This window comes from Carya illinoinensis, chromosome 15 (assembly GCF_018687715.1).
Source record: "Carya illinoinensis cultivar Pawnee chromosome 15, C.illinoinensisPawnee_v1, whole genome shotgun sequence".
In the NCBI taxonomy this organism is placed as follows: domain Eukaryota; kingdom Viridiplantae; phylum Streptophyta; class Magnoliopsida; order Fagales; family Juglandaceae; genus Carya; species Carya illinoinensis.
Window position 1 is genome coordinate 10486686 of NC_056766.1, and position 13754 is coordinate 10500439.

Here is a 13754-nt window from a genome sequence, read left to right on the forward strand (position 1 = left end):
ACAGGAGACTAACATATGCAGTTCCTCGCGCGATCCTTTGTTGAACGGGCGCCATACATGCACGTACCCTATGAACAGAATTGCAGCAAGAGAAGCAAGGACATAATAATTAATTGAAGATGGCCTCCGGAACTGAGGCTATAGATACGTGTTTATCGATGGATCGATCAAAGTCAAGAGCAGAAACTTAAGCTTCCTTTGATCTCCCATAAACAACAACCAAGGCAATCTTTTGATCTTTCGCTACGTACTTACGATCACTTACGTACGTGCCTTAAATTTTCATCTTCTTCATGGAAAAAACAATGTCAGTTCAGCCTCAGCACACAACATACAGGAATTTCATCACCATTTTAAGCATTGATGGGGGTGGTATCAGGGGGCTTATCCCTGCAACTATACTAGCTTTCCTTGAATCACAACTTCAGGTACATGAATATATATAATTTGGGTTACCGGAAAGATTCAAGATTCAGGTCTTCCATAAGCATAAATACATATGTACATAGCCGAAATTTTATGCATATGAATGTCACCACGTACTAACAAGTTTGATATAACCATGGCATGTATATATAGGAGTTGGATGGTGAGGAAGCTAGACTTGCAGACTACTTTGACGTGATTGCAGGAACAAGCACAGGTGGTCTTGTGACCGCCATGTTAGCTGCTCCAAATGAAAATAATCGACCTCTCTTTGATGCCAAGGATATCAAGCCCTTCTATCTCCAACATGGTCCTCGGATTTTCCCACAGAAGGGGTATTCATGATATATACTTGACTACTCCCTCCTTCACAATAGTAGCATACTGTGTATTTTATTTGTACGGTACATGAAAGCTTTTGTATAATCTGCATATTTAAATATTAACTAGTGAAAATGTACTGGTCTTGAATCTTTTTGATTGCAGTGGCTTATATGGAATCTTCAAATCACTGATAGGGCCCAAGTATGACGGGAAATACCTTCACGGGGTTCTAAGGGAGAAATTAGGAGAAACTCGGCTGCATAGCACATTGACCAATGTTGTGATTCCAACTTTTGATATCAAGAATCTGCAGCCAACAGTTTTCACATCCTATGAGGTCTGATCTTTCTCTCTAGTCTCTCTCTCTAGAATCATGAGCTTCAGATGTTAGTTTCCTTTCATATAAAATTAGTATTCATAAATTTGGAGAGAATGATATAAATAGCTCTAAAAGTATTTCTATCTGGTGCTGGACACAGAAAAGTGACGTGAATAATTTCGGGCTAAATCGAATTCTTTTCAGTTTTACGAGTCTGACAGGGCGAGAAATATGTATTTCAAAGTCATTGACCTCGTCCCTCTTAATTGCAGGCTAAGAAACATCACTCCTGTTTGAATGCTCGACTATCCGACATATGCATTGGTACTTCGGCAGCTCCAACATACCTTCCTGCCCATCAGTTCAAGCACCAAAACGAGGCGGGAAAGGTTTCTGAATTCAATCTTATAGATGGAGGTGTTGCTGCAAACAATCCGGTATAATATTATATAATCTTTAAAGTGACATTTTAAAGTTTTATAATACTTCGAAAGAGTTGAGCTGATATTCTTTCTTTCTTGGCGTTTTGTTGGTTCCCTGGTCCAGGCCTTAGTTGCCATAAACCAAGTGACTAAAGAGATCTTCGATGCCAATCTTGATTTCTTCCCAATAAAGCCCACAGATTGTGGTCGCTTTCTTGTAATCTCATTAGGCACTGGCTCGGGAAAGATACGTTGCAGATGGAGACAAAGAAGCAAACGGTGCATGGCTCACCGTTTACTATTTTGGCTCATTAGGCACCGTTTGCTCTTTTGTATTGTTAGGCACCTCTCTCCAAGAATCATGCAGCAAATTATTGCAATGTAGTGATCTGCTCTCCTATAAATAGGAGAGCTTAAGAGTGCAGACGGTGTGTGCAGCAGAGAGTGCAGAAGAGAGAAAGAAGAGAGGAAGAGAGTGGGTGAGCAGAGAGAAAATTTTTCTGTAAAACTCATTTCATAGTTAAATAACAGCAGCTGTGGACGTAGGCAATTGCCGAACCACGGTAAATTTCGTCCCTCCTTTATTTAGAATCGTCTCTGTGTCAGAACAGCTCCCAACAACTGGTATCAGAGCACTGGTTCGAGCTGTCTGAAAATTCAAGTTGTTCAAAATCAATTTTTGACAACTCCACGGTGTTCCTCGCGTTGAGACGAATCTGTTGCCGCAAACGGAATCGAAAACGGAGGTCGGACGAGGCTACACGCGCCCCTAGAAGATCGGCGCATGCATCTGCTGCAACCCACGCGCCCCACGCGCTCTGGAGGTTGAAGACGCGTGCACCACACGCTCCCACGCGCCCCCACGTGCGCCAGAGGTTGAAAACGAGTGAGGGACACGTGCCCATGCGCCCCCACGTGCCCTAGAGGTTCGGCGCGTGTGTCACACGCGCCTCACTCTCCCCCACGCGCCACAGTACTGTACGCGCGTGTATTACATGCGCCCACGCGTTACCCACGCACATTGTGTAGCGCGTGTATCTCACGCCCCAGACAGATCAGAACCGTCCTTTTTTCAGATCTATTTTTGGCTAGATCAAGCCATTCGGAGTCCGATTTCAACGATCAAATAGTGCTTTCCAACTATTTGGATCATTCCGGACTCATCCGTACGGTCGAAATTTTGAGATTCAGCATCAGTACATTGGATCTGAACCATCCACGTGTTGCAGATCATTTTGGGCTAGATCACGCCAGTTGGAGTTCCATCGCAACGATCAAATAGTGCTAACAAACTATTTGGATCATTCCGGACTCATTTCCAGCTAATTCGAGTGTTTCGGATGCAACAGTGATCTTTGTTTGTTTGAATTTGAACTCATTTGTAAAGTTATGGTTGGAGAAGAAGCTAAAGGTGTTGGTATCGAGAAATTTGACGGTACAGACTTTGCCTACTGGAGAATGCAGATAGAGGATTATCTCTATGGGAAGAAACTACATCTTCCACTCCTAGGAAGAAAGCCAGATGACATGAGCAATGAAGATTGGAGTTTCCTTGATAGACAAGTGTTGGGAGTCATTAGACTAACACTGTTAAGATTAGTTGCACACAATGTGGGAAAGGAGAAGACCACGGCGGATTTGATGAAAGCTCTATCGAACATGTACGAGCAGCCATCAGCCAATAAGAAAGTGCATTTGATGTACAAGCTGTTCTACTTGAGAATGGCAGAAGGAACTCCAGTTATTCAGCATCTGAATGAGTTCAACACCATCATCAATCAATTAGCTTCAGTGGGGATTGAATTTGATGATGAAGTACGTGCACTGATTGCTCTAGCTCAATTGCCAAAGAGCTGGGAGGTCATGAGAACAGCTGTCAGCAATTCTTATGGCAAAACAAAGATGAAGTATCAAGATATCCGGGACCATATTCTTAGCGAGGAAGTTCGCAGAAGAGATACAAGAGAAGCATCAACTTCCAGTTCTGCCTTAAACCTCTAGACGAGAGGTAGAGGAGCTAGTAGAAGTTCAAATCGGGGCAGATCGAAGTCCCGAAGAGGCAGAAGTAAATCTAGGTCCGGAAAACAAGTACAGTGCTGGAATTGTGGCAAGATTGGCCACTTCAAAAATAATTGCGAGGAAGCAAAGAAGAAGAATGAGCATGACTCTGTTAATGCCACAACAGAAGATCTCCAAGATGCCTTACTTTTTTCAGTCGACAACCAAATTGAATCTTGGGTGTTAGATTCAGGAGCCTCGTTCCACACTACAGCACACCGAGAAATCATGCAGAATTATGTCACTGGTGATTTCGGGAAGGTGTACTTAGCAGATGGTGAAGCGTTGGAAATCGAAGGCATGGGAGAATGTACCAATCAATCTGCCCAATGGAAGTGCATGGTTGCTACAGAAGGTGCGACATGTTCCCAAGCTCATGAGAAACCTGATTTTTGTAGGACAACTTGATGCTGATGGGCATTCGGTACTATTTACCGGTGGCACGTGGAAGATAACAAAAGGAGCTATGGTAGTAGCTCGAGGCACAAAAACAGGTACTCTATATATGACTTCAAGCATTAGAGATACTATTGCAATTGCTGATGCAAATGCCAACCTATGGCATCAAAGGCTTGGTCACATAAGTGAGAAACGAATGAAAGTACTATTATCCAAGGGGAAGTTACCAAAGTTGGAATCAACTGATTTCGACATGTGTGAAGGTTGCATTTTTGGAAAACAGAAAAAAGTTAGTTTCCTGAAAAATGGTAGAACTCCAAAATCTACAAAGTTGGAGTTGGTGCACACAGATTTGTGGGGGCCATCCCCAGTCGCTTCTCTTGGAGGATCGCGGTACTATGTTTCATTTATTGATGACTCAAGCAGGAAAGTATGGGTTTATTTTTTGAAAAATAAATCTGACACATTTGATACTTTCAAGAAGTGGAAAGCCATAGTTGAAAATGAAACAGGCTTGAAGTTAAAATGTCTGAGGTCAAACAATGGAGGAGAGTACATCGACGGAGGGTTCAAAGAATTCTGTGCTGCAAATGGGATTAAATTTCAGAAGACTATTCCCGGGACACCGCAACAGAATGGCGTAGCTGAACGCATGAACAGAACTCTCAACGAACGTGCCAGAAGCATGAGGCTGAATTCAGGATTGCCTAAATGTTTTTGGGCTGATGCAATTAACACTGCAGCCTATTTGATTAATTGGGGACCTTCAGTTCCTTTAAAGTTCGATCTATTAGAGGAAGTCTGGAGTGGAAAGAAGGTAAATCTTTCCCATTTGAAAGTTTTTGGCTGTTTATCATATGTTCATATAGATTCTACTGATCGTAACAAATTAGAAGCCAAATCTAGAAAATGTTTTTTCATCGGTTATGGTGATGAAGAATTTGGCTATCGATTTTGGGATGATAAAAATCGCAAAATCATCAGAAGTAGAAATGTGATATTTAATGAGCAGATTCTGTACAAAACTAAGTCACAAGCTGAATCTGAGGAACAACCAAAGAAACCTGAGGTTGTTGATTTTGATGTTACTCGAGTCAACACTGATCAGAACAAGGATCAAGAAAATGATGATACACAGATCGAACAACGTACACCACTCACTGCTACTCGAAGATCTTCAAGGACAATCAGGCCACCACAACGGTTCTCACCATCTCTATACTACATCTTGCTAACAGATAGTGGTGAACCGGAAAGTTATGATGAAGCTCTACGAATTGAAGATTCGATCAAGTGGGAGAAAGCCATGCAAGATGAGATGGAGTCACTGATGTCAAATCAGACATGGGAGCTAACTAAGCTTCCAAAAGGCAAGAAAGCTTTGCACAATAAATGGGTGTACAGAATTAAAGAAGAACACAATGATAGCAAGCGCTACAAAGCCAGAATGGTCGTGAAGGGGTTTCAACAAAAAGAAGGTGTCGACTACACAGACATTTTCTCTCTAGTTGTAAAATTGACAACGATCAGGCTAGTGTTGGCAATTGTGGCTGCAGAGAATCTACATCTTGAGTAGTTAGATGTGAAGACTGCATTCCTTCATGGTGATTTGGAGGAAGACATCTATATGCACCAGCCACAAGGATTCTCAGTGAAGGGAAAAGAGAATCTAGTTTGCAAACTGAAGAAGAGCTTCTATGACCTAAAACAAGCTCCACGACAATGGTACCGGAAGTTTGACAACTTCATGTGCAGTAATGGATTTACAAGACTGCAGGCCGACCATTGTTGCTATATGAAGAACTTTGACAACTCTTATATTATCCTACTGTTATATGTAGATGATATGCTCGTTGTAGGGTCAAGCATCGAGGAAATCAATGAACTGAAGAAGCAGTTGTCAAAGCGGTTTGAGATGAAGGATTTGGGTGCTGCAAAACAAATCCTTGGTATGAGAATTATTAGAGACAGGTCTAATGATACTCTCAAGCTCTCCCAGGAGGAGTATGTAAAGAAGGTGCTCAGAAGGTTTAACATGGACAAGGCGAAACCAGTGAGCACACCCTTAGCTAGTCACTTTCGACTAACTAAGGATCAGTCGCCAAAGACGGAGGAAGAGCAAGAATGTATGGACAGAATACCCTATGCATTTGCTATTTGTAGTCTTATGTACGCCATGGTCTGTACAAGGCCAGATATTGCACAAGCAGTGGGAGCTGTGAGCAGGTACATGAGTAATCCAGGAAAGCAGCATTGGGAAGCAGTCAAGTGGATTTTAAGATATCTACAAGGCTCTTCAGATACGTCACTATGCTTTACAAAAGCAGGTTTAAAACTATAGGGATATGTAGATGCTAATTTAGCAGGTGACGTTGACAGCAGAAAAAATACTACTGGATTTGTGTATACGCTGGGTGATACAGCTGTATCGTGGGCTTCTAAGTTACAGAAGATTGTTGCTCTCTCAACTACAGAAGCGGAATACGTTGCTATAACTGAAGCAGGGAAGGAAATGGTTTGGTTGCAGTCATTCTTGGAGGAATTGGGAAAGAAGAATGAAAAAGGCATTTTGCACAGTGATAGTCAGAGTGCTATTTTTCTTGCAAAGAATCCAGCCTTTCATTCCAGAACAAAACACATACAGTTGCGATACCATTTTATCCGATCTCTTCTCGAAAGTGGACAGCTGATACTTGAGAAGATTCAAGGAACAGAGAATCCAACAGACATGTTCACAAAAGTAGTTATTGCTGACAAACTGAAGCTGTGTATAGCTTCAGTTGGACTTCGTACTTAAAGGCATGACTTGAAGTTGCTGTGATGATTGCTATGAAGATATGTAGACTCATTTGTCTCCAAGTGGGAGATTGTTGCAGATGGAGACAAAGAAGCAAACGGTGCATGGCTCACCGTTTACTATTTTGGCTCATTAGGCACCGTTTGCTCTTTTGTATTGTTAGGCACCTCTCTCCAAGAATCATGCAGCAAATTGCTGCAACGTAGTGATCTGCTCTCCTATAAATAGGAGAGCTTAAGAGTGCAGACGGTGTGTGCAGCAGAGAGTGCAGAAGAGAGAAAGAAGAGAGGAAGAGAGTGGGTGAGCAGAGAGAAAATTTTTCTGTAAAAATCATTTCATAGTAAAATAACAGCAGCTGTGGACGTAGGCAATTGCCGAACCACGTTAAATTTCGTCCCTCCTTTATTTAGAATCGTCTCTGTGTTAGAACAGCTCCCAACAAGATAGAGAAAAAATACAGTGCTAAAATGGCAGCAAAGTGGGGCCTTCTTGATTGGCTAGTTCATGGCGGTTCAGTTCCCATAGTGGATGTGTTTACTCAAGCAAGTGCAGATATGGTTGATTTGCATCTTGCTGTGGTTTTCCAAGCCCTTCATTCAGAACAGAATTACCTCCGAATTCAAGTAAGAAACTTCTTTTGATCTAGGGTTTGAATGCAGCTTGCAAGGGTTTTAAAATTTCAAGTTATATTATTAATTACTATTTCTATAAAATATTGGTTTAGGATGACACCTTGACTGGGACAGCAGCTTCGGTTGATGACTCTACAAAAGAGAACTTGAACAAACTTGTTGAGATAGGGGAGAAACTATTGAAGAAACCAGCGTATCAAGGGTGAATTTGCAGACGGGTTATTCAGAACCGGTCAAAAATTGTGGTACAAATGAGGAGGCTTTGAGAATGTATGAAAAAGAAATGATTGAACTGCATTAAGTACTACACATTTCATTATTCGATGTTGTACTCGTAGTTTATTATAAAAATAATTAACACATAAATTCTTTCTGCAGGTTAGCAAAAGAACTTTCTCAAGAGAAAAAGTGTCGAGAGGCCGGAAAATCTACACACATGGAGCACGTTCATGCATATTACTAGTCTCTGAATTCGGGCTGTTCATGATCACCTCCATTCTACATATTCATAGCAGTTCTCAATGATTTGTTCCCTTGTAATTCATACTATATTCTTTTCATGTAATGAATTCATTCTTCGTTGATTGTTTGATATTGCTACAATAAACAAAAAACCTGTCAAGAAATTAGAAAGTTTGATGTAATGGTCACGAATAAAGTTATGTGTGATGATTGAAAGTGTTAGATTGAGATCATTATCTGTAACAATATTGTGAGCTTTTTACCATATATTAGACAAATATTTGCAAAGATCGAACTCCTCAGCAAATTAGTTAATAGTTAACAATATAATTAGGATTAGATTTTAAATAATTCCAAGTTAGATTAATAATCTAAATTGATTAAGGAATAAAAAAATAAGAAACAAATTAAGAATCAATCAACTTGAAATATTAAATTGTTAAACTGGCCTGAAACTATTTTGCCTCAAAAGCTTTGAAGAAACCATCGCCTGGCCAAGGAATAACAATTATATAAAATTGTTTACATAGTTTAGCAATATGTCCACATCAACACCTAGAAATTATAAAGAATTTTTATTTTAGATGATGATATACAACGGTACTTATACAAAAGATAATATTACAAGATACAAGTAATTAATTAACCTAATCTAGTGGGTGGATCAGGTCATCAACCGAGCCATAAAGAAAACCAGGCTCAGGACTAAAACAGGCCCAACATGAATTAGTAACCAAAAAAGTAATTCTAAGATGTCTAATAACATCGGAAAAGATTAAGAGCATCAACATATATATAGCTAGCTTATTGTAAAGGAAGTAAATTAAAAAGGAAAAAGAAAAAAAGGAAAATGCTTGTTCCATTGAGAAATCATGTGACCCCTGAAAGTGACCAATATATATATATTTTTTTACTTAATGGTTATTAAGAAAGTGTTTTTTAAATGTTTAAAGGTTTAAAAAATGTTTGAAAAAAAAAATGTAATTTACACTATTGGTACAACGTAGGGGTTCCCTTTCTCCGTGGCCATAGCATTTCCAAAAATTAAAAAAAAAAAAAACAGTCGGCTGGACGTATCGGAAAGGAATACTTTTGGGAAGAGCTAGTGTAAATCTTTCGCATAAAGGGACAAATCCACATATGAAAATTTGAATTCCGTTTCCCTCAATATTAATGCTCGTTCTCAACTTTATCGATCCTTTCCTCATGAAGCTGGCTCAACATTTCCATAAATATTTTCGTGATCGGATATTAGCCTAACTAGGACATGATCATGCACCTACGGAAAGAAATTCAAGTTATGGTTTGGCTAAGGATAAGAAAAGAACAAATAAAAAAGGGAATCACAGATCTACAAATTTTGTGACTTTTGCCACGGGTTCTTTTTCTGCGACTAACTGTCGTGGGAAAAAGTGGCTTTTTGTCACTAAAATATTTGAAGAGAATAAATATAGACATTTTCTTATGAAATTGTCTTGATCGATAATGGTTGATGACAAAAGATTTTTTTTTATCACGTTTGTAGTTTTTGTGACCAACTTGTTTCTTGGTAATAAATATGGGCAACATATGCGCCTTTAGTAGAAAAATAGTTATTGTAACGAGTTAAATTGCCTTTTTACCATGGATTAAAGTTGCCGCAAAATTACTATTTAACTTGTATCATCATCACCGTGGCTTATTGTTTTTGCCCGCTATTAAATAAGTAATTCTCATAAATATTACTCGCCATAAAAATACCTAAATATTTTTAAATAGAGGAATACTATACATCAGCGTACTGTATATCCCACGTCCACACCTGACGTCGATTATCTTTCTTTTTTTTTTTTAGATATTTATTTTAGAGATTTAAAAGATTAATTCTTTTGTTTTAAATTTATCAGGTTTCTCACTGGATTTATTTTATGATTTTTTTAGTTGTAAAAATTATTTTGATGTATTTTCTTGTTATTAATTATTGTTTTGTAGTTAATAAATTTTATTATTTTATTTTACTAAATCACTGCATTTAAATTATATAATTTAAATTTTCTATTGTGAAATTTTTTTCGTTAGGTCTATTTTGAGACTCAGATTAAAAATACTACACCTTATTTCTTTCCCTTCATTTTTTTTCTTTTTCCTCATTTTCTTTTTCCTTTTTTCTTTCTTCTTTCTCTTTTCTTCTTTCTTTTTCTTTTTCTCCTCCTTATTTCTCCCCCAGCTCGTGCAGGACCCAACCTCCCGATCTTCTATCCTCCACCCAGCCACACCGTGCCTTGCCGTCTGGCAACATCGCCTAGTTCACCAGCTCCCCCACACTCCGGCTACCTCCCCCACCCCAACCTCCCTCACCCACGCTCTCTCTCTCTCTCTCCTCCCCGTTGGCCGTGCGAAACCCATTCTGGTTGTGGGTTGTTGCGCCGCCGTGCACTGCCCATTTTTGTCGCCGTTGCTCCCATTCTCTTCCCCATCAGTTGGCGACCTCACCCCTCTATTTTTAGCCCCTCTCACTCCGCCAAACTCCACCAGCACCACCATTAGCCACCATCTTCTTACCATTTCATTACCGGTCCTCTAGCAACCGAAATCACCCTTTCCCACTCCCAATCCGCCACCTTTGAAGCCCCACCCTTCACCTCCTGTAAGTCCTCCTCTAGGTTATTTTTGTTTTTCTTTGTAATATAATTTTTGGTTCTAAGTGCTTGATTTTGCTCAAGTATGTAGAACTTGAAGTGGATTGGCGATAATTAATCCTTATATTTATTGTTTAATTTTTTTTTTTTTTTTGTAGAACTTGAAGTGGGTGATTATTTCATTCGTTTTACATTTGAAATGAGAATGGTTTACTTAGTGTAAATTGAATTGATTCTGTATATGTGGAGGCCAATAACTTGTAGTTCATACCAGTTAGGCCCTTTCAAGTGTGATATTAGCTAACTTGGGATATTTGATTGTTTTCAAAAACTGTAATGTCTTAAAGAAGTTCTCTGACAAGGGGGTTTCCACAAAAGAAGCACCTTTGAAGATATTTTACACACGACTTTTTCAAATTGAAGAAAAGAATTGGACTTGGTACCAAGGTAAAACTTTTATTTTTGTTTCCACTTTTCTAACTTGAAGCATGTTCTTATTTGTACTATTTGTAATGGTAAAGATATGTCCAACTTCTTTAATAACAATCGTACTAATGTTCAGTAGGTTAGTTCAATGCAAGGCTACAAGTTTTGTTTGAATATGTCTTTTACTAGGATATTCACATGAAATGGTAGTGGAGTTGGAAGGAATTGGTGGTGGTGGAAAGATGCAGCTAGAGGCTTGTTCCTTAACTATAGTTACTTTAAGTTGTTCCTTTGTGCTTTTGAAATCAGTTTCTTATTGAGTGATTGTTATCTTAGGAATCAGATAATGGCAAGAACTTGATTTGTGTGGACATTCTGCTGCTTTTTGTATATTTTTTATACAATACTTGTAGTTGTAACTTGTTTCTTTGACTACACTTATTCTCTTGTGCTAAGACACACAATAGAGGAAGTGATTGTTGCATGCATAGTGTTTAAAAAAACATGGTTAGTTTACAGAATTTGGGCCCTATGATATTTGTTAAATTCAAAAGCCAAAATCAGAGAATATAAATGTCTAGCATCAGTGGCTAGGAAACTTAGTGTTTTGCATAATGTCAACCTTATATTGTTCTAAGTTAAGAGAAAGGGCATTTGAAAATTACTAGATATGTCAATAAAATAATCGATATGCCAATAAAGTCCAATCCAATGAAATAATATATATATCAATAATATTAGTCCTAAGTTTTCTTACCTGCACGACCAGTCATCTTCTTACTCCCCAAGTTCATGCACAAGTTATGGTTGTTTTAGAGACCATACATGAAATTGGAAGGTGGAAATTCATGATTAAACTATGAGTGTTTACAACTCAACATAGATGGATATTTTGTCTGGAAAAATGAAATTATTATTTACATTTTACTGTTTGGATTTCTGAACATGCTTAGCTAACTATTATTTTTATCACATTCCAGAAACCTTAGTAGTAAGGATGCTTAGCTACTATCTTTTCTTGTTAGATGTCCTTTCTCTGAATTTTGCACTTTTAATAGTCATGAGCTATTTATATTTTGTCATGTTTATATGTTGACAGGAAAATATCAAGATAGAAGCAAGAAATTGGGAAATGGCCTCTCAAACGCCCTGAAGTTAGTACCCATTTTTTTGCTTCTGCCACTTGCTATGGGTTAGTCGCTTTCTGTCTCCCTACTGGTTTTAATTTATATGTTTTTATTTTATCCTAACATTCAGGGTTGTTTCACTGGAATGTGATGCTTTATTTATTTTGCCTATGTTGGCTATGGAGTTTTGAATTGATTTAGATCTTCTTTTCCTTTCATGTAGGTTCAGCACTATCATCTACCTCAAGCAAACTTGGTGGCTTGAAAACATATGGTCTATTTTGATTGTATGTAGCCTTATGTTTTGGCTTGAGTTTAACTGGACTATGGATTTAGTAATAGTATGTTCATGGGTTTCGAGAGTAATTTCAGATTGTAGTGGACAGATTTAATATTTACTTCTTAATTATACTAGTATTTGTCCAATGAGCGTAGAAATGGTGGGTAAATTATTATTACTCATGAATTATATGCCACAAGCCTCTCACCAGGAAATTTGGTAGAAAAAGGTTTGTTCTCACATACTCCCCACTTTTTTCGACTAATTATTCTCACGGAAATGACACAGTAAGCCACCACACTAAATCATCTGCCATTGCTTTTGTCACGGGGAATACTTATTTCCAATAGTACAAGTAGTAAATAATAAGTTCTTTCGACAAATATAGAGATGACTAAAACATATTTATCACCAAACAGTGTCATCTCAATACTAATAATAGTCACGATTTAGGGAGTGGTCAAAAACTTTATACTACTAAATGTGTGACAAAATCATACGTGGCTAATATACTTTTTCGGACTGTGGTTCTGGTGAAATTGATGTTACTGTCACTACAAAGGGTTAGGTTTCTATCTCCATTTGCCACGGATGAAAATAGGTTTTGTCACAACTTCTAGTCATGACGAAAAGTAGTTTTTTTCCCACGAATTAACTTTTTCCTAAGAAAAGTTTATTGCTCATGAATTATATTCCACCAATATCTCACAAACAAAATTGGTGGAAAAATATTTTTTCTCACATAGTCCCCACCTATTTCGACCAAATTCCCTTTTGTGAGAAAAACTAATATTTGTTGTAATGTCTATCTAGATCGGATATTAGCCTAACTAGGACATGATTATGCACCTACGGAAAGAAATTCAGGTTATGGTTTGGCTAAGGAAAAGAAAAGAATAAATAAAAAAGGGAATCACGGATCTATCTATATATATATATATATATATATATATATTCTTAGATTAAAATCATGTTAAAATCAAGCCTCCTCATTTGACTCCGGCGAATTGCATGATTCTTCAACTTCAATCAATTTAGGCTTTTAAATATAATTTAAATAATTAAATTAATATTTTTCCATTGTACGTTAAATAACACCTGAGGATAGATTTATGTAATATATAATTTAAATAAGTAAATTAATTTAGAGTAATGCTATATATATTCGTGGAGTGTACAAATGTCATGTAGTTATTTTGAAAAAAAGTGAGATTTACTATTAAAAAATTAATTTTTTTTATGTGGGTCATGTATTTATTTATTTTTTTCAAAATGATTGCATGTCGCTTGCACACTCATGATTGCAACTATCATTTCTCATGTTAATATATTAAATATCAATAGCACTGAATTCTAAGATCTCACATACATGGCCTTTGCTTCGTTTAATCTCTCTTGTAAATTGGGTCATGGTATTAATATTTTCGTAGAGACTTTTGCTTTAAAAATTGGTTTTGTACTCTA

At 37.7% G+C, this 13754-nt stretch overlaps 1 pseudogene; it reads left to right on the top strand.

The window, feature by feature from the left end:
• The first annotated feature begins 217 nt into the window (after window positions 1–217).
• On the top strand, window positions 218–7840 carry LOC122296648 (annotated as a pseudogene).
• The last annotated feature ends 5914 nt before the right edge of the window (window positions 7841–13754 follow it).